This window comes from Saimiri boliviensis, chromosome 9 (genome assembly GCF_048565385.1).
Source record: "Saimiri boliviensis isolate mSaiBol1 chromosome 9, mSaiBol1.pri, whole genome shotgun sequence".
NCBI lineage: Eukaryota > Metazoa > Chordata > Mammalia > Primates > Cebidae > Saimiri > Saimiri boliviensis.
In genome coordinates, this window is record NC_133457.1 from 1773018 (window position 1) to 1799848 (window position 26831).

General features: G+C 40.0%; 1 protein-coding gene across 8 annotated transcripts in view; it reads left to right on the plus strand.

Moving 5' to 3' along the window:
* Positions 1 to 26831, plus strand: part of TBL1XR1 (TBL1X/Y related 1) — a 186154-nt gene that overhangs the window by 95865 nt on the left and 63458 nt on the right. For 5 of the 8 annotated variants that reach the window (XM_039480216.2, XM_074405408.1, XM_039480213.2 and 2 more), the window contains one exon: positions 2427 to 2501. The exons of the other annotated variants lie outside the window; for them this stretch is intronic. The gene's annotated coding sequence lies outside the window, so the exon portion shown is untranslated. The remainder of the gene's footprint in view (positions 1 to 2426; positions 2502 to 26831) is intronic. 8 annotated transcript variants of the gene reach the window in all.

Sequence of the window (26831 nt, forward strand, 5' to 3'; positions counted from 1 at the left end):
CGGTGAGGAATGAGGAATGTCATGGCAGCCAGAGGCTGCAGACAGCAGAGTCACAGTGACCTGCTGTGGTGACAGTAGAGAAGGTTGAGTAAGAGTAGAAATGCAGGTAGACGGGATAACACATGACTGTGTTTTGGACTTGAATTCCTTTAATACAAATAGTTTTAATATACATCATCAGACTATCTTAAATGCACCGTTAAGTTTTGTATTTCCTTTGTACAGTGTGCCACTGTGTCTTTTAAAATTTAGATACTCATTTTGATTACATGATGTGTTTTATAAATGCATTGCACAGTGGCTAGGCCACAGGTGGTAAACGAGTTGACTAGGAAAACATCTAAGAAATAAAAAATATGGCCCTGCATATGTTTCTAGAAATTCCTAAATTTTCCAGATTAATTTGTATGCACATGGCATACCATTTTTCACATATTTATTCACCCTTCACATCCTGGAATCAGATGCTTTTTAAACATGTCATCAATTATTAAATCCCTATTGTGGTGTTAATAGGAAAAGCTCACTGAATGAATGAAGACAAAGGTAGAGAAAAGCTAATTGGGGATTAAGTCTCCAACATTCGAAGTGTGAGGGACACAAGTAACCCGTGTATTCGCTTGAGTTACATAGATTTATAAACCTTACTATCCAGTTCTAACCAAGTCTCACCAAAACAGTCTGTCTCAAGGCTTAACCTTGCAAAGAAATTGCATCTGAAACCAGGATAGGATTAAGAAACAGGAAAATGGCAGAGCCAATACTTAAACTGTGAGAATGAACTCTTCACTTGCTATGATCGAATCATTTTATAAATGTCTGAAAAAATTAGCGATGATCAACAAAGATGTTTGAAATGTAGATTATTCACTGTTGGTATTGATGAGCTTTGCTTTATGATTAACTTGTACCTTAAGGTATTAGTTAATGATGTAAAACTATCATTATTAAGACATTAAGGATCTAGAATGTTATGAAGAAAAATATTACAGTACTGTAAACGTTTATCTGTCTTTTGCTTACGTTGGGTGTGTTTTTCGTTGGAGACAGTCTCACTCTGATCACACAGGCTGGAATGCAGTGGCGCCATCTCAGCTCACTGCAGCCTGCGCCTCCTGGGCTCAGGCGGCCTTCGTGCGCCAGCCTCCCACGTAGCTGGGACCACAGAAGTGCGCCACCAGGCCTGGTTGATTTTTTTGTATCTTTGGCAGAGACAGGGTTTCACCATGCTGCCCAGGCTGGTCTCGAGCTCCTGAGCTCAGGCGGCCCGCCTCAGCTTCCCAGAGTGCTGGAATTACAGGCATGAGTTACTGTGCCTGGCCTCTTATATGCGTTTTAAAATACGCATTATTTAGTAGTAGTATTTTATTTATTATTTATAAATAAATTGAATGCATATATGCCAAAAATTTTTCTGTGACAAAAGTGCTCTGTTGATTTTTGGATAGCAAGCAGCCCTGTATAACTTTAGCTCAAAACGTGACAGAAACTTTATAGTGAAACAATTGATGTTCCTAACATGACCTTGAGTAAACAGAGCCTGGTGGTATGAAGTCATGGTGTCTAAAGAGCATTTCCTCAGTCTGTGCTAGAAAGGATCTACCAACTGGCTCCCGGGTGCCTCTAGGCAGCATGCCCTGGGGGCTCACGCCCAAGTAAGCACAAGAGATTGGTGGGATAGTGTATGTGGCATAATCACCATTTTCTTAATTACCTTTTTAGTGTTCACTCACTTCACCTAGTTGGTGCAGGAGCTACACCTCCCGTAGATCACATGGTAAACTCCTTTCTGTGGCATCAGCTTGATTTAACCCTTCACAAAATTGTTCTCCATGGTGGAAACTGTGCTGGTCAGTGTCCCAAGAGGCTCTTCTGATACAATCTGTGAAGTGAAACTTTTATATTTACACAAAGGGTTTGTGGAATATAAGGGTTCCTGACTTAGTAATTCAGAAGACTGGATAAGCCCTATAAAATGTAAAGTCTAAAGAGATCCAAGTTAGTAAGTTTTGATTGAAATTCTTTCTAATCCAACGATATATTTCTCTTTATTATTAAAGAGAATATAGAATGCAAGTTTGTGTCATTCTTTGTGTAGATTATGAACATACTAATTGGACCCCAATCCAGTAGTGTTTACCCGAGTTGAGCTGAATGGTGGCGAGACCACTTGTGTGCAGATCAATCTCTTGGAGTCTCACTTTGTTCTCTGTATCGTCCTCTTTATGAACGTTCTCAAGACTTGCCAAGGATGAAGCACTCAAAAGTTGCTGCTGTTGTATATGATAGCAATTACTTGGGGGACAAAGAAATTCACTGGTGGGGACCTTAAAGAATATTTCAAACATGTAACATTTGGTGTGGAAAATCTTTGAAACGGAATTTGTTTTAGGGCACATTGAATACTTTACTTTCCTTTTCCTCAGCATCAACAACAGCAACTTGCGATTGGCGGTGACCGGATATTCAGTTGCACATCCCTCGTCAATGCACTGCCAATGGTAAGACTCTCCAACTCCCAGTGTCAGAGTGTTTCTTATTCTTTTGTTTTTAGAATCATTTGAGAATTTTCAAAGTTTCTCACAATTTGACAAAATACATGTGTTCCCAAGCTACGTGAGTGGGCTTTAAAAAAAAAAAAAACAAACATGTAGTTTAAAGTACCTAAAATAACTGGAATATTTTTTAAAAATTGCTACTTTTGAAATTTTCTATTTTCTTTTCTTTCTTCCTCTTCTTCTTTTTTTTTTTTGAGATGGAGTTTTGCTCTTAGTGCCTAGGCTGGAGTGCAGTGGCATGATGTTGGCTCAGTTGCAACCTCCGCCTCCCAGGTTCAAGTGATTCTTCTGCCTCATCCTCCCAAGTAGCTGGGATTACAGGCATGTGCCGCAATGCCTGGCAAATTTTTTTTACATCTTTACTAGAGACAGAGTTTCACCATGTTGGTCAGATTGGTCTTGAACCCCCTGACCTCAGGTGATCTGCCCACCTCAGCTTCCCAAAGTGCTGGGATTACAGGTGTGAGCGATCGTGCCCAACCTAAGAGTTCTGTTTTCTGTAGTTTTAAAAGCCTCTTAGCTAAGTCATCAGGATGAAAAGTATTGTTATATTGTGATGGTCCTGTGTTTTGTCAAATGAACTATATTTTGTGAATAGTATTGTTAAAAATGCAACAGTGGCATTTTGCTACTCTATTTTCATCCATCATTTTACTAAAATAGATTTGTTTCTGTGTATTACATTTATCCTAATACTTTAAGTTGTGTGCATTTAAATGGCTAGGATTCTACCTGTTGTAATTAATAATTTTAAGGACAGTTATTTTTATCTATTTAGAAAGATTTTAAAGAAGCCTTTCACTGTACAATATAAATGGTAATCATGTGACATAGCAGAAAGACTACTGGACTCTGTAGGAGCTGGCATTTGCTTTATTTCCTGAATATACTACGAATCTTTGACTTTTGGCAGGTACTCTTATAAAACTTAGATGATGGAATTGGACTTAATTTTTAAGGATTATTCTAGCTGTCTGCCAAGTGATCCTATCACTGTTAACTAGAAGTCAGAGTGATTCTTCCTTTAAAAAAATAATTTCTTGCCAAAATAGTATATTTTGGGTATGAGTAAATAGAAAGGAACTTTTACTTTTTTTTTTTAAGAATTAAATAATAACATCTTACATTTATAAATATTTTCTGTAGCTCATTAGCAACAGTTTTAATTATTTTTACTTAATTTTAGTTTTAAACATTACATTAGGTATGGAAACTGAGGTTTATAGAATTTGATGGGAAATGATAGATGTATCAGTCTGAAAGAAAAACTATTAAAAGTTAACAAGAATCAGAATAAGTGGGTAAGATGTTTGTGAAAATATTCCTAGGAAATAATTCCTATTAGAGATGAATTTTTTCCGTATGTTGATAGGAGGAGAATTTTCTCTGTCTAAACTGTTCTGAATTCCTGTCGGGGGAAAAAAAAGGCTGACCTCCTCCTTCCCCTGTTCCCCTTCCCTCTCTGCATGCCCACCACCCTCTTCCCTTTCGTCTTCTCTTCTCTCCTTTCTCTTTTCTCTCTCAGGGGTTGATAGGAGATGTTAAAGAAAGTAAGATACCCACCTCCCAGCCAAGCTTTACCTATCACAAAGGATGACATGGTTTTCCTTTATAAAGCACTTGCTGGGGTCTGTAGGTTGCTCTGGTGACTCATTAACCAGGAAATCTGCTGTTTCCCAGGGAGCGGTAGAGTTTCTCGTGAAAGAAACAGATCCATGGTAAATCGGCTTTGGTATTTGGAGTGTCTGTCTGCTCTTGGCTTTGTGTTCACATGAAGTTTTTGTTCAGATGAAGTTCACATTTGAAACCTGTTACCCTTCTTTGTCGTCAGAGCCTTAGTATTTGTGGCACGTCTCCCCTGGCAATCAGACCAGTTGGGTATCTGAGCACAGTTGCCATGCCGGCTACCTGTCTCTTCCAAGTGCCTATTCTTAAAGTGAAAATTCTTATGTACTACTCACACAGACTGTGTTTTTATAACTGTTCATAGACTATATTTGAAATTACATCATCCCAAACATGTTTGTCAGTCTTGTTGAAAATCCCTGAAATCCTGTTAATGTCATCATCACAGAGATTTATGTGTGTGTATATGTATGTGTGTATGTTAATGTATGTTAGAGATGAAGGAGACCAAGATTACAGCAAACTTGCTCATAGTCTAGCTAAGGACACTGAGCCGTTTCTATACATTTGTACAGATGGTGCTAGTAAATTTATAGGTATTGGTTAAAAATGGTGGGTTTCCCTTGTCCCTCAGAAATGTGATAGTATTCTGGGTTGAACCTGTGGTACATAGTATGTCATTTTTTTTCCCTCTGAAAATGCCGGAATGTTTAGTGGGATTATATGCAGTTACCTCTACTACCTCCCTACCTGCCCTCAACAGTGTTCTTATTTCTCTTAAAATTTTAAAAATTGATATGTGGTACTTGTACCTATTTTAGGGTACATGTGATGTTTTGATACTGTATAAATGTGAAGTGATCAAGTTGGGTTAAGTGGGATATCCATCTCCTCAAACATTTTTCTTTCCCGTGCTGAACATTGTTCTTGCTAAAATGATACAAGGGATCAATAACATTCTTTTTTGCTTTTGCTCTTCTTTTACCTAGACACAAGTAACTTTAAATCTAACTGCACCTTATGGCCAGGTGCAGTGATTCAACGCCTGTAATCCCAGTACTTTGGGAGGCCGAGGAGGGCAGATCTCCTGAGGTCAGGAGTTCGAGACCAGTCTGGCCAACATGGTGAAACCCTATCTCTATTAAAAATACGATAATTAGCCAGGTGTGGTGGCATGCGCCTATAATCCCAGCTACTTGGGAGGCTGAGACAGGAGAATCACTTGAACCCAGGAGGCAGAGATTGTAGTGGGCCGACATCACACCATTGCACTCCAGCCCGGGCAACAAAAGTGAAACTCCATCTCAAATAAATAAATAAGAAACAAAATAAAACAAATCTAATTGCACCTTAAATCATGATTTATAGCTGCTTTCCTTTTTACAGTGTTTCATGCACCTTTTTGTAATGATCTCATATTGCATTATTAGGGCCCATTGGCCAGCAGGTGTATGTTATTATTTTGACTTTTTTATTTATTTACTTAGGTTTTGAGATGATTTTACCCTGTTCCCCAGGCTGAAGTGCAGTGGCTTGATCTGGGCTCACTGCAAAACCGAAACCGTTTACCCGTTAAACAGCACCCCTGTCCACTGGCAACAACCCTTGTATTTCTGTTCCTGTGAGTTTGCTAGATACCTCATATAGGTAGCACCATACAGTATTTGTCTTTTTGAGATTGGCCGCTTTTATTTAACATAATATCCTCATGGTTCATCTGTATTGTAGCTTGTGACATTATTTCCTTGTTTTTTAAAAGGCAGAATGAAATACCATTGTATGTACATATGATATTTTCTTTATTTTTTAATTCTTTTTTATTTCAAGGTATTTTGGGATTAGGTGGTGTTTGCTTACGTGGATAAGTGCGTTAGTGGTGGTTTCTGGGATTTGGATGCACTCGTCACCAGAGCAGTGCACACGGTACCCAGCGTGTAGTCTGTTCTCTCTCTCTAACCCCCACACTTTCGCCCGAGTCCGCAAAGTCCATTGTATATTCTTATGCCTTTGCATACTTCTCATAACTTAGCTGCCACTTACGAGTGAGAACATGCAATGTTACTGTTTTCCATTCCTGAGTTACTTCACTTAGAATCATGGTCTCTAATTCTATCCAGGTTGCTACAAATGCTGTTACTCCGTTCGTTTTCATGACTGAGTAGTTTTCCATGGTGTATATACATACACCACAATTTGTTTATCCACTTGTTGACTGATGAGCATTTGCGCTGGTTCCGTAGTTTTGCTGTTGCAAATTGTGCTGCTGTAAACACGGGTGTTCCAGTATCTTTTTCATGTAATGACTTCTTTTCCTCTGGGTAGATACCCAGTAGTGGGATTTCTGGATCGATCAGATGGTGGTTTTACTTCTTCAAGGAGTTTCCATAGTGATTGTACGAGTTTACATTCCCACCAGCGATGTAAGTGGTCCCTTTTCACCGCATCCACGCCAACGTCTATTATTTTTTCATTTGTTGATTATAGCCTTTCTTGCCAGGAGTAGGGTGGCATCACATTGTGGTTTTGATTTGCATTTCCCTCGTCATTAGTGATACTGAGTATTTTTTCATGTTTGTTGGTCATTTGTGTACCTGCTTTAGAGAATTGTCTATTCGTGTCCTCAGCCCACTGTTTTGGGGGATTATTTTTTTTTTCTTGCTGTTTTGAGTTCCTTACAGATTCTGGATATTAGTCCTTTGTCAGACGTACAGATAGTGGAGATTTTTCTCCTACTCTGTGGGTTGTCTGTTTACTCTGCTGATTGTTTCTTCTGTGCAGAAGCTTTTTAGTTAATAATTAAGTTCTGTCTTAATTTATCTTTGTTTTCATTGCATTTGCTTTGAGGTTCTTGGTCATGAAGTCTTTGCCCAAGCTAGTGTCTAAAAGGATTTTTCCAGTGTGACCGTCTAGAATCTGTATGGTTTCAAGTCTGTTTAACTCTTGGATCTATCTTGAGTTGATTTTGTGTAAGTGAGAGATGAGGATGCAGTTTCTTTCTTCTGCGTGTGGCTTGCCAGTTATCAGCACCGTTTGTCTGAATAGGGTCTCCTGTCCTCATTGTATGTTTTTGTTAGCTTCGTCGAAGATCACTTGGCTGTATTTGGCTTTATTTCTGGGTTCTCTGTTCCATTGGTCTATGTGCCTTTTTGTTTTTTTTTGTTTGTTTGTTTGTTTTTTGATAGGGAGTCTTGCTCTGTCACCCAGGCTGGAGTGCAGTGGCGCAGTCTTGGCTCAGGGCAACTTCTGCCTCCCGGGTTCAAGCAATTCTCCTGCCTCAGCCTGGTATTACAGGTGCCTGCCATCACACCTGGCTAATTTTTGTATTTTTAGTAGACACGGGATTTCACCATGTTGACCAGGCTGGGCTCAGAACTCCTGACCTTGTGATCCACCTGTCTGGGCCTCCCAAAGTGCTGGGATTACAGGCGTGAGCCACCGCACCCAGCCTATGTGCCTGTTTTTATGCCAGTATTAGGCTGTTTTGGTGACTCTGGCCTTACAGTATAGTTTGAGGTCAGGTTATGTGATGCCTCAAATTGGTTCTTTTGGCTTAGTCTTGCCTTGGCTATGTGGGCCCTTCTTTGATTCCATAGGAATTTAGGATTGTTTTTTATATTTCTGTGAAGAATGATGGTAATATTTTGACGGCAGTTGCATTGAATTTGTTGATTGCTTTTGGCAGTATGGTCATTTTCACAATAGTGATTCTATCCATGATTCTATCCGTTGTACTGCAGATATTTCAAAATCTGATCCTGGATGTGTTTCCATTTGTTTATGTCATCTGTGATTTTTTTTCAGCAATGTTTTGTAGTTTTCCTTATAGAGGTCTTTCACCCTCTTGGTTAGGTATTTTCCTAAGTATTTTATTTTATTTTTTGCACCTGTTACAATAGGTGTAAAAGAGATTTGAGTTCTTGATTTGATTGCTTGATTGCTGTTGGTGTATGGAAGAATTACTGATTTGTATACATTAATTTTGTATTTTGAAACTTTGCTGAATTCATTTATCACTTCTAGGGGTTTTATGGAGGAGTCTTTAGGGTTTTCTAGGTATACAATCTTATCATCAGACAGCCACAGTTTGCCTTTCTCTTCACTGATTTGGATGCCCTTCATGTCTTGTCTTGTCTGATTGCTCTGGCTGTGAGTTCTTACTATGTTGAATAGAAGTCATACCACATTTTCTTGTCCATTCATTTGTTGGTAGACATTTGGGTTGCTTCCACCTTTTGGCTGTTATGGATAGTCTGGCTTTAAACGTGGATGTTCCTGATGTCAGCTCTTTTTAGAACTAGAATTCTTTCTGGGATCTAAGAAGAGGGATTGCTGGACCATATGGTAATTCTAGTTTTTGTTTGTTTGGTTGGTTTTTCCTTGAAGAACTTCTGTATGCTTTCTGGAGCAGCTGCATCATTTTACATTCCTCCCAACAGTGAACAGGGTTCTACACACTGGACAGCATTGGCTGTTTGTTTGCTAGTGGCCATCCTAATGAGTGTGAGGCGTTGACAGTAATTTCTTAACACCACCAGTTATCTACTTAGCTTTAATTTTTCTGAACTGCTCATAAATATGTTTTTACGGAATCAACCACATTGACACATTATGTTTGGTTACTGTGTACTGAGGCTTCTGCCTATTGTTTTCCCTTTTATTTGCCCTGTGAAGTTTTCTACGTTCTGTATTTTATTAATCGCATTCCTGTAGCGTGATATTCATCCTTTTCTTATATTTTCTGCAAATTGGTGGCTATATCTAACGGCTTCATCTAATTAAGATTAATCTTAATTTATTTTTTTTCCTTTATTATGGAAGGTTAGGGTGGGAGAATGTTTGACAGCTGGTGTTACGCATAGATGCAGTACCTCTAATCTGAAGTGCTCCAGCATCTGAAATGTTTTGAACACTAACATGACACTGAAAGGAAAATGCTCACTGGAGCGTTTTGGATTTCAGATTTTCAGGTTGGGAATGCTAAAGCGTTACACTGCGGATATTTCAGAATCTGAAACGCTTATATCCCCGATCATTTTAGATGAGGGGAATAAAGAAGCACCTAATGTTTGTTTTTATTCCCGACAGGAGGCAGTGATGGTCATTGCCTGGATCGCTTATTTCCGTGAGGGCGTACAAAATGTTGATACTCCAATTATATCAGGCTTTTATTATCTGTAACATTTCTGTAAGGAGAAACTTTCCCCAGGGGATATTTGGTTACTCTGTGGCACAGATTGCATAGGAGAGGCATATGAAATGCATGATTCTTTCCTTCCTTTACCAATTTTCAAAGTACTGAGTTGTTTCTTAGAATCCTTTCTAGGATTCTTGAATACCTTTCTAGGTAACAAGTGAGGATTTTCTTCACTAAAGTATGGTGTGTTTGTGGATTTAAGCATTTGACAGGTTTTATTGCACGGTACGTTGTATTCTTATTGCTGCCATTGCCTTGGCTGAACGAGCCTTTTCATTTTGACCTCTGAGTCTTTTCGACGTGACTCTAGCGTTCTCTGTCTCTGGTGGCTTCCTCGCTTTCTGACAAAACGCGGTGGTGGTCAGAGCGCGCCTTGCGCCTGTCCTTCCTTGATCCTCAGATCATCTGTGTCTCTAAGAAGTCCTGGTTTCTTTTAGAGTGAAAAATAGTATTAATATTTATGTTATATAAAATGTGCAGTGTTTAAGATGTAAACATAATAGAAAATATATTAAACATAAAAATAGAATAAAATGTCATTTCAAGCATAAAGACATGTAAGTATAGAAAATAAGCGATATAAAATTATATTTATAAATGTATATTTAGCCAGTACGAGCAGTGACTGCGTTTTCACTTTTCGTTTTTTGTCCATGCCCCAGTGGGATTACAGCCAAGTATGACCTGTTACAGAGAGTCCGCGGTGTCAGCCCCGCCCCACCGACGTGCATGTAGGGGCGACTGTCCCTCCCCTCCCCGTCCTCCCCTCCCCGTCCTCCCCTCCCCGTCCTCCCCTCCCCCGTCCTCCCCTCCCCCGTCCTCCCCTCCCCGTCCTCCCCTCCCCGTCCTCCCCTCCCCGTCCTCCCCTCCCCGTCCTCCCCTCCCCCGTCCTCCCCTCCCCGTCCTCCCCTCCCCGTCCTCCCCTCCCCGTCCTCCCCTCCCCGTCCTCCCCTCCCCGTCCTCCCCTCCCCCGTCCTCCCCTCCCCGTCCTCCCCTCCCCCGTCCTCCCCTCCCCCGTCCTCCCCTCCCCGTCCTCCCCTCCCCCGTCCTCCCCTCCCCCGTCCTCCCCTCCCCCGTCCTTCCCTTCTGTGTCTTTTCTTTTCTTTGTCTGTCTTTTCTTCGTTTCTTTTTCTTTCTTCTTTTCTCATTCAGTCACCCGGGTAGGAGGACAGTGGCGTGATCATCGTTCACTGTAGCTCTGACCTTCTGGGCTCGGTCGATTCACCTCAGCCTCCCAAAGCAGCTGGGACCACAGGACCACAGTTGTGTGCCTCCATGCCTGGGTATTTTTTCCCCCTGAGATGGAGTCTCTCTCTGTTGCCGTGTTTCGATCTCGGCTCACTGCAGCCTCCCACCTCCCGAGTAGCTGGGACAGCAGGTGCACGCCACCACGCCCAGCTGATTTTTGTGTTTTTAGTAGAGACAGGGTTCCAACATGTTGGCCGGGATGGTCTTGATCTCCTGACCTCATGATCCACCCACCTCAGCTTCCCACAGTGGTGTGAACCACCGTGCCTGGCCAACATTTTTTAATTTTTTGTTAGAGACAACGTGTCCCTGTGTTTGCCAGGCTGGTCTTGAACTCCTGGGCTCAAGCAGCCCTCCCATCTCTGCCACAGTGCTGGGATTACAGGCCTGAGCCAGTGTGCCGAGCCGATTTGTTTCATTTTATTTTCAGTATTTAGGATATAAAATATTTGTTTTATTATCACCGGAAACATTTATGCCACTTCAAAGTGGTATAAGTACGTTCTTAACTTTCCTCCTCCTTTCGTAAGTAACCCAGTTTTAAAAAAACAGAAACTATTTTTGGTTTATCTTGCTCAAATGTAAACAAATACATGTGTGTTTTTAAATATTCTGGAGATCACTTCATAGCAGCATGTAGAGATACTCTTTATTCACTTTTTATAGCTGCATTGTACTTCATTACACAGCTGCTTCAAGAGTGGAAGTTTTTAGGTGGGAGCATGACATGTGCCTGCGAGTCTGCCGAATCCCCTCCTGTGAAGCGTTACGCTTTCCCTGATGTTCCTTCCAGCAACAGACAAGGCTCCTTGTTTCCTCACTAGCAGGCAGCTTACCCGTTGTCTGTTTGGATACACGTATGTCTTTTAATCTGATAGGCAAGAAGTAGTGTCTCACTGTAGTTCTAATCTGCATCTTTTAATTTATAACCGTTGCTAGTTTATTTTAGAAATGTTTGCGTATCTTTTTCTTTGAACTGTTCCACAGATAGATTCTTCTTTTCCAGAAAAGTCTACCAGCTTTGTTGATCAATCCCCGGAGCCTTTCTGTTTCTTCTTCTTCTGATTCTGTAGTCATCCCACAACTTCTGAAAATTGATTTGGTTTAACAACAGGGTTCTTCCATGAAGAGTGGAACGGTCCCGAGCAGTTCTCTTAGGTTCAAGTCCTGAGGAACCAGACCCTTTACTGGAACGGTAGATCTAGAAAGTGCACGTGGGGGTTGGAGAAAGGGAAGAGGAGGCTGATAACGAGTGCCTGAAAGACTAATTTTTGTGCGTTTGGACTCAAATCATGTGGCAGTCATGGGGGACAGTGTAGACACGTCTCTTTTTCCACCCAAGGGGCAAGGAACCTGGGGTAATTTGTCCACTTACTCCCATTCCTTAGTCATGGAGTTAGGCTTTGTGGAGGGCAGTGCATTAGCGCCTTAGCGTCTTCTCCCTGACCCACTGTGTGGTTTGAAAAGGCCCCTCCCAGTGCTTTGCAGTCAAAGCCACCCGGCCACTTGGGAAAGCTGAGTGGCCAGGGAACGTGGGCTGGGCCCTGCGGGCCTCTTCTGCATTGATGAATATTCTAGTCTACTGGCAGTTACATTTCCCAGTGTAATTAGTAAATCACCTTTTTCACTCAAGTACTGCCCTGCTGTATTTTGTTAACATCTCTTCTCTCAGAACTTGATTATTCTGAAAAGACTGAAAGAATTAAGTTATGACTTGCCAGACTGAAGACAAGACCTCAAGGAGTTGTGACCCTACCAAAGGTTGCTGGGAACAAAGAGTGTGGTGCCTATCTGGGAGTCAGTGATTATCACCTACTCCATCAGTGGAGCATCTGCAGATTCATTTGTTTCCTGTAGGAAAGTTCCTTGTTCCTGTCATTTTAAATCTTTGACTGTCGTGATTATGAAGTGGTATTATTAAATGTGAAGAATGAGCGACATTGTCACATATTGTGTGAACCATTTTCATTTCAGTGAGAATGTATGCCTCCTGTAAACTGATTCTCAAATCAACAATAAGAAGGTTAGCTCAAACACCTGTTAGTCTTTAGACTTGAAATGCCAAAAACCATTTTGATTAGTTTATATATTTTTTAATAAACAAAAAAGCAAATAAAAGTCAACCCTAAAATGGAAAGGTTAGTGTAGTTGACCCTTGAACAACACAGGTGTGGACTGTGTGGGTTCATTTCTACTGGGATTTTTTAAAAAACAAATTGGAGTCAGATTTAACTGATTTCCTTGTATCTTTGTAATTAGAGGCTGAAACAGCTGAGCCTAAATGGAAGCCTTGAAAGACTGTGGCGTCACGTGAAAGGCAAAGAAAACTTCGATTCTTACATGGATTTAATCTTTATACAGGTCGAGCATTGGTTATCCAAAATGCTGGGAACCAGAGTGTTTCAGATTTCATATTTACTTGGATTTTGGCGTATTTGCATATCCATAATGAGGTTATCTTGGGGATTGGATCCAAGTCTAAACATGAAATTTATGTTTCATATACTCCTTATATTTATAGCCTGAGGACAATTTTATACAGTATTTTAAACAATTTTGTGCATCAACGAGAGTTTTGACTATGTCTTGTCACATGAGATCAAGTGTGGAATTTTCTGCTTGTGGCGTTATGTCAGTGCTCCAAAAATTGCGGATTTTGGAACATTCTGGATTTTGGATTTTTGGATTGGGGTGCTCAACTTACATTAACTGTAATAGAACTTATTATGGTGAATTACTGTTTTTATTTTAAAACATTGTTCATGCTTCAAATAATTTTTCTGTCTGTTCTATAAATTCTCAGTATAGGCACTCTTCAGCCAGGAATAAAATACTAGCTCTCTTATCTCGAGAAACAGAGTCGTGTGAGAGCAAGGACGTCCACCCACAGTAGATGTTTCGCACGGTAACGCTAAAACACAGGGTGTCCTATCACTGAATATTATCTGGCTTATTTTTAGGTTTTCCTAATTTTCTCTGGGTGTGCTGTACTAAATTTGGTCTTACTAGATTTTAACCATTTAGAGTTGGATAGCATGGTCATAAAACTGAAGGCCGTTTCTTCAGTTTCATTGGTGTATTGAAGTCATTTGAAGACTCTTTTCCCCATTCTTTTTTCTTTTCATTCATCCATCCATCTGTCCAGTGGATAATGTTGCATGATTAAAAAAAAAAAAATTCTAGCTTGAGAGAGAAATTAACATGCTAAGGTTGGTGTGTAATGGATGGGAACCTCGAGATTTATACAGGTTCTGTTTGTCTGTTTCTTCAACCTCTGTCCTGTTTCTTAAGCCAGTAAATTTTAGTTATGTCTTTTTATTTTAATCCTGGTTCATAGGAACAGAAATCCTTCATCGTGCCTATTTTCTGTCTTTTCCTGTGATTTACTGGCGCCTGTGAGGAGGATTCTAAAACAAAAAGGTTGGAATGCTGAAGTTCTTATTTCACAGTCCTTTATATATTAGGCATTCATTTCCTGTCAGATGTTTAATGGGATCATTTTGAGCTTATTACAACTTGATGTATTTTAAAAAGTGAGTTAGAGCATAAGGGCTTGTGATTAAAGAACAGATTACATAGAGGTACTTTAAATGTGGAAGAAGAGAAAGATGCAGAAACCATTTTGAGTAGTTTATATATGTGTATGTATGTGTGTGTATATATATATATATATATATATTTTTGTTGTTGTTTTGTTTTTGTTTTGTTTTTTGTCTTGCTCTGTCACCCAGACTGGAGTGCAGTGGCACAATCTTGGCTCACTGCGACCTCCACCTCCTGGGTTCAAGTGATTCTCCTGCCTCAGCCTCCTGAGTAGCTGGGACTACAGGCTTGCGGCGCCACACCCAGCTGATTTTTGTTTGTGTGTGTTAATAGAGACGGGGTTTCACCATGTTGGTCTGGCTGGTTTCGAACTCCTGACCTCCTGATCCACTTGCCTCAGCCTTCCAGAGTGCTGGGATTACAGGTGTGAGCCACTGTGCCCAGCCAGTTTACATGTTTTTTAATCAAGAAAAAAGCACATGAAAGTCAACTCTAAAATGGAAGGGTTAGTATAGTTGACCCTTGCACCACACAAGGTGTGGACTGTGTGCGTTCACTTTGACTCGGTTTTTTAAAAATAGAAAGTATACCTAGTATGCCTGCCTTTCCTGCCTCTCTTTTCACCTTCTCTTCCTCTCCCACCCCTGAGACAGCTTAACCAACTTCTCCTCAGCCTCGTGAAGAGGATGAGGACCTTCATGATGATTCACTTCCATTTAATGAATGGTAAATATAGTTCCCTTACGACTTTTTAAAACAACATTTTCTTTTTTTAGCTTGTTTTATTGTAAGAATACAATATCTGATACCTACAACATGTAAAATGTGTGTGTTCTTTATGTTATTAGTAAGGCTTCTGGTCATAACTAGGTGTTAGTACTTAGGTTTACGGGAAGTCATTAAGCTATATGTGGATTTTTGATTGTATGGGTTGACACCCTAACTCCTGCTTTGTACAAGGGTCAACTGTATATGTTCCATGATAGAGAGTAGGTGTCTTACTTAAATATTGCTATAACCATGTAAAGTTGTTAATATCTGTTTTATTGGTGAGGAAACCATTATTTTTTCTTTTTTAAAAAAAAGACATCTTGGGCTTTAGTAACAGTAGAGAGGTGGAAGTTGATTTCAGAAAACAGACTTCCATTGCTCCATCCCCATGCCGTGTAGCAGGGCAGACACTTTCATTGCCACCTGAACATAGAGCTTGTGTAGACAGACTACCCGTATTGAGGCACCTTGGCCCATTGGCTTTTGCTTCCCCTGCCCCACCATTTCACTTCTGTGTTTAGACTTGTCCAGTGTGATAACCACTAGAAATACGTAGCTGTTGAACGCTTGGGAGTATGACTTGTCAGAATTGTGATGTGCTGTAAATGTAAAAATGTGTGCTGGATTTTGAAGACTTTTTTTTTTTTTTTAAATAAATTATCTTAATTCAAAAATATTGTTTATAAGAAATTATAATCCAGATATGTTGGTTTACATAAAATAATTTTAGAATAAATTCTGCCTGTTTCTTTTTAACTTTTTCATGTGGTTACTAGATAATTTAAAATGTACATGTGTGGACTTGGCTAATGCTAATATCTGGGGAGACTGGAATGACTTTCTGAGGGTTCCTAAAATGAGGTATTGGGACTGTGTTGCAGAGCTAATTACGTTCTGTTGAGTTCAGGCCTCATTTGACCAATGAAGGACTAATGTTTGGAGAAATGATTCCACATTATGTACTTTATTTGTCATAGTTACAGAAGCAAGACTTGACCTGGATCTCCTCATTTGCACTCCAGCATTCTTTTAAACTTTGTATCACACAGATTGTATAGAGGCGAATCATGCGAGTCTTCGGTGGACTTCAGGTGCTCATAGAATAACAGGAATGAAAGCAGCTTGATAACAGGTCTCCAGGGTTTTTTCATTGCTTTTGAGAGCTAAAGATATATATTGTCATTTTGGGAAAATTTTCTTTTATTAAAACTTAGGATTTTATTGTCATCTGTGCATAATCTCTTATTCAGGAAGATTACAGTCAGTGTCTGCCGTCCTTTTTCTGTACTTCATTTGTCTTATAATTTTTTTCCCTTTTTTTTTTTTTTAGTTACAAAGTTTGTAGCACTTGTTTTTTTTTACAGGGTCTACTTCTGAGAACTTGTCTTTCCTGTCCTGTCAAGGGCATCTTTGAGAATTCTGACACCTGGATCATCTCAGGACTAATATGTTATTTTTTCCTTTGAGAATGATCAAATTATCTGCACCTGTACCCTTCTTAGATAGAGAGTGTTGTCTTTAAATGAAAGGAGGCAGTGAGCATTGGCAGGCCCCGACTCCCATGTTCTGTGGCCCGGGTGGGCAGTGCGTTCGCTGTCAGCTCCGTTTCCACAGCCTTGGCCCGGCTCAGCTGCTGTGGGTGCTCCCTGACCTGGCCCTGGGCGTGGGACTGGAAGCTGCGGTGACCTTGCAGTGGGCTGCTTCGGCGTGTCCCACATGCGCGTCTTGGGGTGGATTTGGGGCTTGTGCTGGTTCATGGGAGGATTCTAGGATGCACTTCTCCAGCTCGCTCTCACGGGTTTTCTCTTACGCTCTTCAGTTCCCGGAGGCCTCATTTTTCTGCTTTAGCTTGGCTTGTTTTGATCGAAAGAAACTGGCCCAGTCTAGCGGGTGAGGGTTGAGGCGAACACCAAAAATGTAGGCCGGTGGCAGTGTTGAGCAAGTGTGCTCATAGAGAGACACAAATGGAGGAGCCGATCCTGTGTGGCAAACCCTCCCACACACAGTGACTCCAGTCTCCGGATAGCATAGGAGAAAGAAACATCGAGGGCACTGCAGAACAACCCCGAAACACGTAGAAGCCACACCGGCTCGGATTCTCAGTGGAAGGGACGGGCACTGGAGTGTCCCGTGTCTGGTGGCCCTTTGCCTGAGAACAGGTTCCTGTTGGCAGAGGAATTGGAGGATTGTTCGGACCTCCTGCTGCACTGCAGAGGGATGGAGTCCAGCAGGGGAGGGAGGGAATCCAGGAGGAAAGTACCCATAGAGGTGGAGTACCGAGTTCATTTTATGAACTCTGCTCAAATAGGTGATTGACCCTTACACTGGAAACAGTTTGGGTGTCTATAAACCAAGAACATGGATTATCCAGTGGCTGCGCGTGTGCAGTGGAATACCACGAAGCACCGGGAGGGAGCCAAGCCATCGATGTCTGCAGCAACTTGGATTAACTCTAAACTATTATGCCGACCGAATGTCGTCTTACACGAAACAAGCCATCATATGTGATTCTATATATAGATAAAGGATGTCTTTAAAACAGGCGGACCTCATCTATTGTGCGTGTGGGGTGGGGCAGGCAAATCTATGAAGGGGAAGAAGAGATTGGCAGGTGGTAGGAATGAACTGAGTGGTGAGGACAGGAATTCCTGTACATGTGGGAGCTTTCTGAGGTGTTGGTAACATTCTGTATCCTCTTAGGGATTTAGGTTACTCAGGTATATATGTTTGTCAGAACTTACTGAATGGTATAGCCAGTATACATCCAGTATAAATTTTTTCTTTTCTTCTCTCTTTTTTTTTTTTTTTTTTTTTTTTGAGATGGAGTCTTGCCCTGCCGCCCAGGCTGGAATGCAATGGCACGATCTCGGCTCCCTGCAACCCTCACCTCCTGGGTCAGATGATTCTCCCTCAGCCTCCCAAGTAGCTGGGATTACAGTCTTGTGCCACCACGCCCAGCTAATTTTTGTATTTTTAGTAGAGATGGGGTTTCACCATGTTGGCCAGGCTGGTCTCGAACTCCGAGCCTCATGATCTGCCTGCCCTAGGCCTCCCAAGTGCTGGGGTTACAGGCGTGAGCCACTGATGCCTGGCCAAGTGTTTTCTTTTTTCTTTTTTAAAATAACCATTAGGCAAGTTGCAGTATTTATAGGAGAAGTATACTGATGACTGCAAGTTCTTTAAAAAGATGTATTAAAACAAATATAAGCAAATGTTAATTTTAAAATCTGAGTGGTAGCTCTGTGGATTTTCTTTTCATTTTTTTCTACATGCTTGAAAATTTTTATAGTAAAATGTTTTGGAAAAATAAAGATTCTTGGATGGGATTTCTTGAAGTCAGATTCCTGTTAATATGTTGGGTTTTTTTGTGCCAGTCATCAAAATTGATTTCTTCACATGTGAGAATAGTTTAAAGAGCTCATCGGTAGCATTTTCCTGCCTGTGTATTAAGCTCTGAATTACTTAGGATGCAGAATAAGTGTAAATAAATAAAAGCGAGAAGATAAAATATACATACTAATTTGATCATTTCAAAGTGATATAGCAAAGACTAAGGTCACTTCTAATACATTCGGAGGGATGGATACATAATTAAGAGTGTGCTGAGATTCAGCTATGATGAGTGGGAGATGGAATTCCTGGAATTGCTAATTTTGAGCAAGTTTTCAAAAATGCTGTTAGAGGAAATTATTGGAGTCTGTTTCCACTCTTAATTTACCAGTCATATGTGGAGTATGGCTTAGGACACTTTTTTTCAGTGTATTCATTTTTCAAGAAAGCAATGCTGTATGAGTTTTATGCAGGAATTATTAGCAAGATTGGATTGATTAGAATTCATTTTAAAATGTAGTCTGTATCTTAGGAATTTGGTAGTGGTCTGTTAGGGACTTGTTGGATTAGAAAGCACGGTGACAGGATTTTATAGTTCTTTCATAACATTTTGAGAGACAAGTATAGTCCTATTAAAATACAGTGCTGTAATATGCAGTGTTAGGTATAACTGTTATAAATACCAGTTTATTTTTATCCTCTGTTAATTTGCTCTTAGGAAAGTTATTCTGATAGACTCGATTTTTAAGTGTATATATATATACACACACACATCAGATTAAATTGTGTGTGAGTGGGAATGAGAGAAAAGTAAAATATTAATATTAAAATCTAATTTGTCAAGATTTTTTAACCGTTTCATTTTCTTTCTGTTGGCATTTTTTTTTTTTTTTTGGAAGCACTTCAATTATTAAAGTCATTTTAGAAATAGCATGAAATTACTTGATGTTATAAGGCTTTGGCATTTTTCTGGCAACCAAAAATGTGGACTTTTTTTGGTCTTTTGTCTTTTTATCACTTAAAATGGATTGCAGTGGTTTTTTGGTTTGTTCGTTTAAGTCACTGTTTGTATATATCGTGACTTTCTCAGAGTGAAAGTGCTGTGTTGTGCTTAGCTCTAGCTGTTTGTTGTAAGAATTTTATGTGACTGCTATCTAAATGAGGCATTTTGGTCTTGGAGAAAATTGTGTTGTATGCTGACTTTGGAGTTGGTAGAATTACAAATGTGTGTTTATGCCTTACAGATAGATATTTAGTGGTGAACAATCAAGTGGGTTTCACGCTGTGTACCAGCTAGTTATTTAAACATCAAATCCTCCTTAACTTCTAATTTTAGTATCAGTGTCTTCCTAGAGAATAGTACAGATTTTTTTAATAAACTCCATTATTTAAACAAATAAATAACAAAACAGATATTAACAGCTTTACATGGTTATAGCAGTGTTTAAGTAAGATACTTGCCTTCTGTCATGGAACATATACAGTTTTACCCAAGCAAACAATAGTTCAGTCACTCTTAAATTTTTGCAGAAGCTGATTTACATCTATATAATACTGAACTGGAGACAACATTCTATGATTAGTAGTTGTATTTTCATTATTAAAAACCTTTTTTTTTTTGGAGTCAGGGTCTGGTTCGGTTCCCCAGGCCAGAGTGCAGTGATGCGACCGTGGCATACTGCAGCCTCAACTTCCTGTGCTCCAGCGATCCTCCCACTTCACCCTCCTGAATAGTTAGGACTGTAGGCATACACCACCATGCCAGGCTAATTTAAAAAAATTTTTTGTAGAGATGAGGTCTTGTTGTATTGCCCAGGCTGGTGTAGAACTCCTGGCTCAAGTGATCTTTCTGCCTCTGCCTCCGCCTCCCAGAGTGCTGGTATTAAAGGTGTGAACCACTACAGCTCGCCTATTTTGAAATATCTTAATGTGTAAGTCTGTCTGAAAAAATGATGGAGGTAAAGTAGATGGATAAAATTGCTGAAAACAGCTCACGATCAAACTAGAACCCTGAAGTGTTATCTGTATATCTGTGTGATTTCTGTTATTTACCATCATCATACCAAAATCAAAAGGAAAACATTTAAGTACATGAAAGTTTTGCCTCAAAGATTTCTATCTCAAAGACACGTTGTTATTACATCCATCTTAAGACTTGCCAAGGGCAGGCTATGTGCCTATCCGGGTTGCTTTATTTTTGCCTCTCTTTCAACCCACCAGAGAGAAATTTTATTAATGATTCTGAATGTGTCATTTAGGAGGTGCCGTGTATCGCCAAGGTGAACTGTTCAAATGACCAAGTAATGGACTTGCATGTGTGCCAAGTTATTACCTATGTAACTTCAGGTAATTTGCATTTAAGAAAAGGTTTAAAAAACAATTTTTTTTTCCATTGACAGTTTCCTATCTTTACATTTTTTAAAAGTAGATTTTTAACAGATTCTTGATTGTAGAGATATGTTTATTGGTTCTCATATCTTTGGAGTGTTAAGACTGCCAGGTAAGAACCTTAGCATCAGCGTAAACAGTGAAGTATAAAAGAATAAATAAATATAAAGTAGAACATCAGCTGATCTTTTTCAAAAAAAATGTTACTGTGTGTCACTGAAACAAAAAATCTTTTTTTTTTTTTTTTCCCCCTCCAGTTAGCTTTATTTTTGGAAGGAGAAGCCAGATTCTATTTTGAGAGAACCAGAAAAGACTGAGAAGGGAAAATGTGCTCATTAACACAGAAGGATATCACAACCATACCTGTTGTTTTATTGCATATTACATTTAAATAATCATTTTCCTTGTCATTTTATTCTTTGTTCAGTTATTTAATCAGGGGCAGTTACGGGCACTTTATCACTTAAAGTAATCACTAGCCCAAAGGTGTACTATTTTCTGGATTTACTTGGGCAGTCTGGCCAAAGGTGAATAGGTCTTTTTTGCTCATAATTTGGGTTACTCATTACTAATTCAGCTTAGATCATAATGGTACTAAGCCTGATATAGCCTAAAAACCTTTCTAGCAGTTAAAAAGGAATTGCTTTTTGCAGTTTAAAATTTTGTTTATGTTCTTTTTATTGAGGATATAATTACATCCCTATGAAAATTATTTTTAACCTTGTTCCCTCCTGCTGTTCCCAGTGTTACCAGTGAAACCTTAACGTTAACAAAAATCTTACATGTGATTGATTCTTTGTAAATTCACCTTTAGGATCACTCAGTGTTAACGCTAGAGGAGCCCTTTCAGATTATCTAATTAATCACCCTCATATTACAGATGAGGAAACTGAGGCGTTGGACTAGAGCAGAGGTCTCCTGACTCAGTCCAGGGCTCCTCCTGTTACATCATGCTGCCTGATATTTGTCTTTATGGAACTCAGCAGCATCACATGTAGGATGAGCTTTTTTTTTTTTTTTGGTAGATGAACATGTAATTTGCTACCCTCATTAATTACCAGTCATCATTCTTGTCTAACTCTTATTTTCCTTTTCTACCCATATTTATTTTATTATATAAGCCAATTACTTGTAACACTTTTTTATTTTGTTGCTACCCCTTCTTGAGGTGTGACATTTATTTATTTAGACGGAGCCTCACTCTGTTGTCTAGGCTGCAGTGCAGTGGTGTGATCTCGGCTCACTGCCACCTCTGCCTCCTGGGTTCAAGCGATTCTCCTGCCTCAGCCTCCCAAGTAGCTGGGACTGTTGGGGCCTGCCACCACGCCCAGCTAATTTTTGTCTTTTTTTTTTTTTTTTTTTTTTTAGTAGAGGTGGGATTTCACCATGTTGGCCAAAATGGTCTCGCTGATCCGCCCACCTTGGCCTCCAAAAGTGCTAGGATTACAGGCATGAGCCACCACGCCCAGCCCCATTATTTTTAAGAGTGAGACTTTCAGATAATGACTGCCACTTTATCAGGCACTGTAGCAACAGCTGATTAAAATTTATAACAGGAATTATTTGTAGAGTCTTACATTTAGATTAAAATATTAATTACAAATAAGTAAAAGTGTGTGGATGAGATCTAAGCAGCTATATAATACTAGATACAAAAACATTTTTTTTGTGTATGAAATACCAAAATCTCAAAAAATAATCGGCCAACATTATGAACTGCCATTGAAATAGCCTATGCGGTGAATGCATGGATTTAAGCACATTTATGTTTTAGGTTATTGCATTATTTTCTCTATCAGTGTGCAAATTGGCCTCAGGTTGGCTCCTGTATCCTTTTGACAAGTTCCTAGCAATCTTTTGTAACTTTCTTGTTTTTTGATTTGACAGGATACTGCAGGTTTATGTGGTTCTCAAGCCACCCCCCCCCCCCCCCCCCCCCCCCCGCCAGTTCTTTTAGTAAGTTCATATTTACAGGTTATGGGAGCAAGGTGCCATTTTCAATCCTGCATTAGTCAGGTTCTTCACAGAAGCAGAAAAGATTGTGTGTGGGAATTTACTGTGGGAATTGGCTCTTGTGTTAGTGGAGGATGAGAAGACCAACCTAGGTTGTCTGCAAGCTGGAAAAACTCAGAGAGGTCTGAGTCCAAGTCTGAATGCTTCCTAACCAGGGAAGCCCTTGTTACAACTCTTCAGTCTGAGGACAGACTTGAGCACCTCGGGAGCTGCTGGTACAAATCGTGGCGTCCAAAGACCAGAGGATACAGAGTTGTGATGTCCAAGGGCAGGAGAAGAAGGGTGTCCAGGCTTCCTGTGGAGGAGGGCGGGAGGGACAGAGAGGGAGGATTTGCCTTGCCTGTGTTTTAAGTATATCACAGCCCCCCACATTCCTTTTAAAAAGACATTTTATAAATGTTGCCTGCCAATTAATTTTGCATTTGTAAAATAGCAGGAAAGTATACAGTTTATCAGCCAATGAAAGTCAGCACTTCTATATATTCATTCATTCTTTTTTGAGATGGAGATTCATTCTTGTTGCCCAGGCTGGAGTGCAATGGCATGATCTCAGCTCACTGCAACCTCCGCCTCCCGGGTTCAAATGATTCTTCTGACTCTGCCTCCCGGGTAGCTGAAATTACAGGCGCCTGCCACCATGCCCAGCTAATTTTTTTTATTTCTAGTAGAGACAGGGTTTTACCATGTTGGCCAGGCTGGTCTTGATCTCTTGACTTCAGCTGATCTGCCTGCCTCAGCCTCCCAAAGTGCTGGGATTACAGGCATGAGCCACTATGCCCCGCCCTGTGTATTTATTTAAAAAAAAAAAAAATCTGTTGTTGGTCAGGCATGGTGACTCATGTCACCATGGGGCTCAGGGAACTTAAAATGACTTGATGTAATGTCTTAATGTCAAAAGCCAGTAGCATTAAAAAGAAAATGTCAGTGTTCTGACTTCTGGTCTAATAATCTTTTTACTGTTGTCTGGTTTTGAGAAGAGTAATAAAACTGCACTTAGGGGTACAGGTGGAAAGCAGCCAGACATCTTTAATGTTGACATTTGAATAGACATCATAAAGAGATAATATTTGAAGAAGAATAGAAGAATTTCAACAGGTGCAGTTGAAACAGAGCTAAAAGCAGAAAAATGGAAATTTGTGGAACATGTTAGAATTTTACCAATATACTCACCTGCAGAGTGAAGTACATTTAAAGGTGCTGTTGTGTGGCTAGAGAGGTACTTTGGAACCATAGACTGGAGAACTTAGGAGACTCTTAGGTTATTGTAGTAAGACAGGTGATAGGTACTGTAGAAAGACATGGCTGTAAGAGGTACACATGTTAGAACGTTAAATCTCCAGGATTGCAGGTAAAAGCTGAGATAGGCGGCTGAGTCCAACTCCACACCAAAGTTTAAAGCTTGGTAAATGTTAATAGTAGTGATGGTAATAGGGATGGCAAGGGGAGAGAAACAAAGTTTGGGATATAAGACATAAATTTCCCCACCTGATGCTGAGTTAACGAGATTCTGACAGGACCTGTGGATAGAGTGTGCATCAGTCAGCCAAAATGGGAAGGATCATTGGATGTGTTACAGAGGATTCCTTGATAGGAAAGAGCAGTTTCCTAATTCCACAGACTGGATGGGATTCTTAAGTCAGAGAGTAAAGAATGAAGAACAGAGAAAGGAAAAAAGTCAGTTGCCTACATGTTTATCGTGGGAAGAAAATTCAGTGGAATATGGGTAGAAGAGTCAGAGTCAGGAAGGCTGAACACTGAGATTTTTTTGTTTGTTTGTTTGTTTTGTTTTTTTGAGACGGAGTTTCGCTCTTGTTACCCAGGCTGGAGTGCAATGGCGCGATCTCGGCTCACCGCAACCTCCGCCTCCTGGGCTCAGGCAATTCTCCTGCCTCAGCCTCCTAAGTACCTGGGATTACAGGCACGTGTCACCATGCCCAGCTAATTTTTTGTATTTTTAGTAGAGACGGGGTTTCACCTTGTTGACCAAGATGGTCTCGATCTTTTGACCTTGTGATCCACCCGCCTCGGCCTCGCAAAGTGCTGGGATTACAGGTGTGAGCCACTGCCCCTGGCCTAAATACTGAGATTTTAAAGACCGTTCTCATTTTCAGTATTTCAAATGCTGTGAATGACAAGGGGTAGGGTTCTAGGAGTATGAAGATCTGTTGATCTTGGAGTTAATTATCATAACAACAAAAATCTTTGTTCTACTTTTACGTGTGCACGGTTTTTCGTTTTCTTTTTGGGGGGAGGGGTAGGGGTAGAGATGGGGTCTTGCTATGTTGCCCAGGCTGGTCTCAAATCCTGGCCTCAAATGATCCTCTGGTTTGATAAAGTGCCAGGATTACAGGTGCGAGCCACTGTACCCAACCTATATACATATTCTTCTGTGATTATACCTTCTGTAGCGTCCACTCCCCTGCTCCGCCAGTTTATTGTGCTTAATAACCATAATCTTTGGTGTGAATATAACAATCCCCTTTTAGTGGACATTCACTTTATTTCCTTTGTCGGGGAAAGCCACTAAAAAGCATTGCTTCTAAAATAAACCTCCTTAGGAACTTCTTTTATTTCTTCAGAGCAGGCGTCCCCAGACTTTTTACACAGGGGGCCAGTTCACTGTCCCTCAGACCGTTGGAGGGCCGCCACATACTGTGCTCCTCTCACTGACCACCAATGAAAGAGTTGCCCCTTCCTGAAGTGCGGCGGGGGGCCGGATAAATGGCCTCAGGGGGCCGCATGCGGTCGGTGGGCTGTAGTTTGGGGACACCTGCTTTAGGGTGTAGGGTATAATTAGTTGCATTACATTACTGTAACTGACAGTTTTTACAATATAAAGCAATTCTGGTGTTTTTAATTTTAAGAGAGGATGCAAGATTTTTCCCAAAAACAAACAAAAAAATGACATTTCAAGTATATTGCAAAAAAGTCTTTTCCCCACATTCCTTCCAAAAATAGGCCTTATAGGTCTTTAAAATTTTAATCACTTTTAATAGGTGGGATTTTACGCCTTGTTACTTTCATATTTCTCTGATAAATGAATCTTCATATACTCAGATATAGCTGTTTTCTTGTATGGTTTTTGAGTTTCCACTCTTGGTTTAAAAGGTTTTTTTACTGGTCTCTAGATTGGAGATGTAGTCTTTTGATAAGATGTAACATATTTAAGTTTTTTTGTATATGCGTGCCCATGTACACACACATATGCATATACACATTGGTTTAAAATATTTAATTACTAAATCTATTTGAAATTTATTTTTATGTATGGTAAAATATGTGGGCCCACTTTTCCTTTCAGATGGTCATTTGTGGCAGGACAGTTATGTACACAGTCCATCCTTTTCCCACTGAACTTATTCCCTGCTCGGGCTATGTAACCTGTCCTTCACTGTTTATATGGTAACTCTTTCCCGCTGATTTTCAGTAATTTACCTTTCTATGTAATTCCGTATCCAATTATAGAAACTACTGAAATCTTAATAGGAAATTGAATTAACATCATCAGTTTCAGAGAATTATTTTACTATGTCTTCTCAAAACGTGGCATACCTTTTCCTTTGCTTATAGCTTTCACGCAAATTTTGTGCCTTTGTTAATTTTTTCTAAATATTTAATAGTTTTTGCTCTTATAAAGGGAATATTTTGTCCTTGTATTTATAGGTGCTTACTACTGGAGCAGAGAAAAGCTGTTGATTTTTATTAACCACTTTATAAAGTTTCTTTATAAAGGGCTAGTAGTTTTACTAGTGCTACGTTACTATGCTTGGAGGATATACTCAATTCTGTGGTAGAGACAATTCATGCTCTTTTACATTAGTTAGTACTACTCACAGTTACTATAAAATATTAGGGAGATTAGAAATGAAGATTTTTGAAGTGAACAAAATGTCAAGAAAGTTCTGTTAACTTTTACTTTAGATCTCACATGAAATTGAGGGACTTTTGGTGAGAAGGACTCCTTGGGGAAAGTGAAGAATTTTGAAAGTGAAAGTGAAGAATTTCCACGTTGGAAAATTAGATAAGGAAGTTAAAAAGGTAATAAAATGGTTGCTGGAAAGCTCAGAGGCCCTGAGGGATTTTAATACCACCCTGTTACGGTGTTTTCAGTGCCACTTTTTAGAATAATAAGTGGTGGTACCTGGTCACCTCAGGAGGAT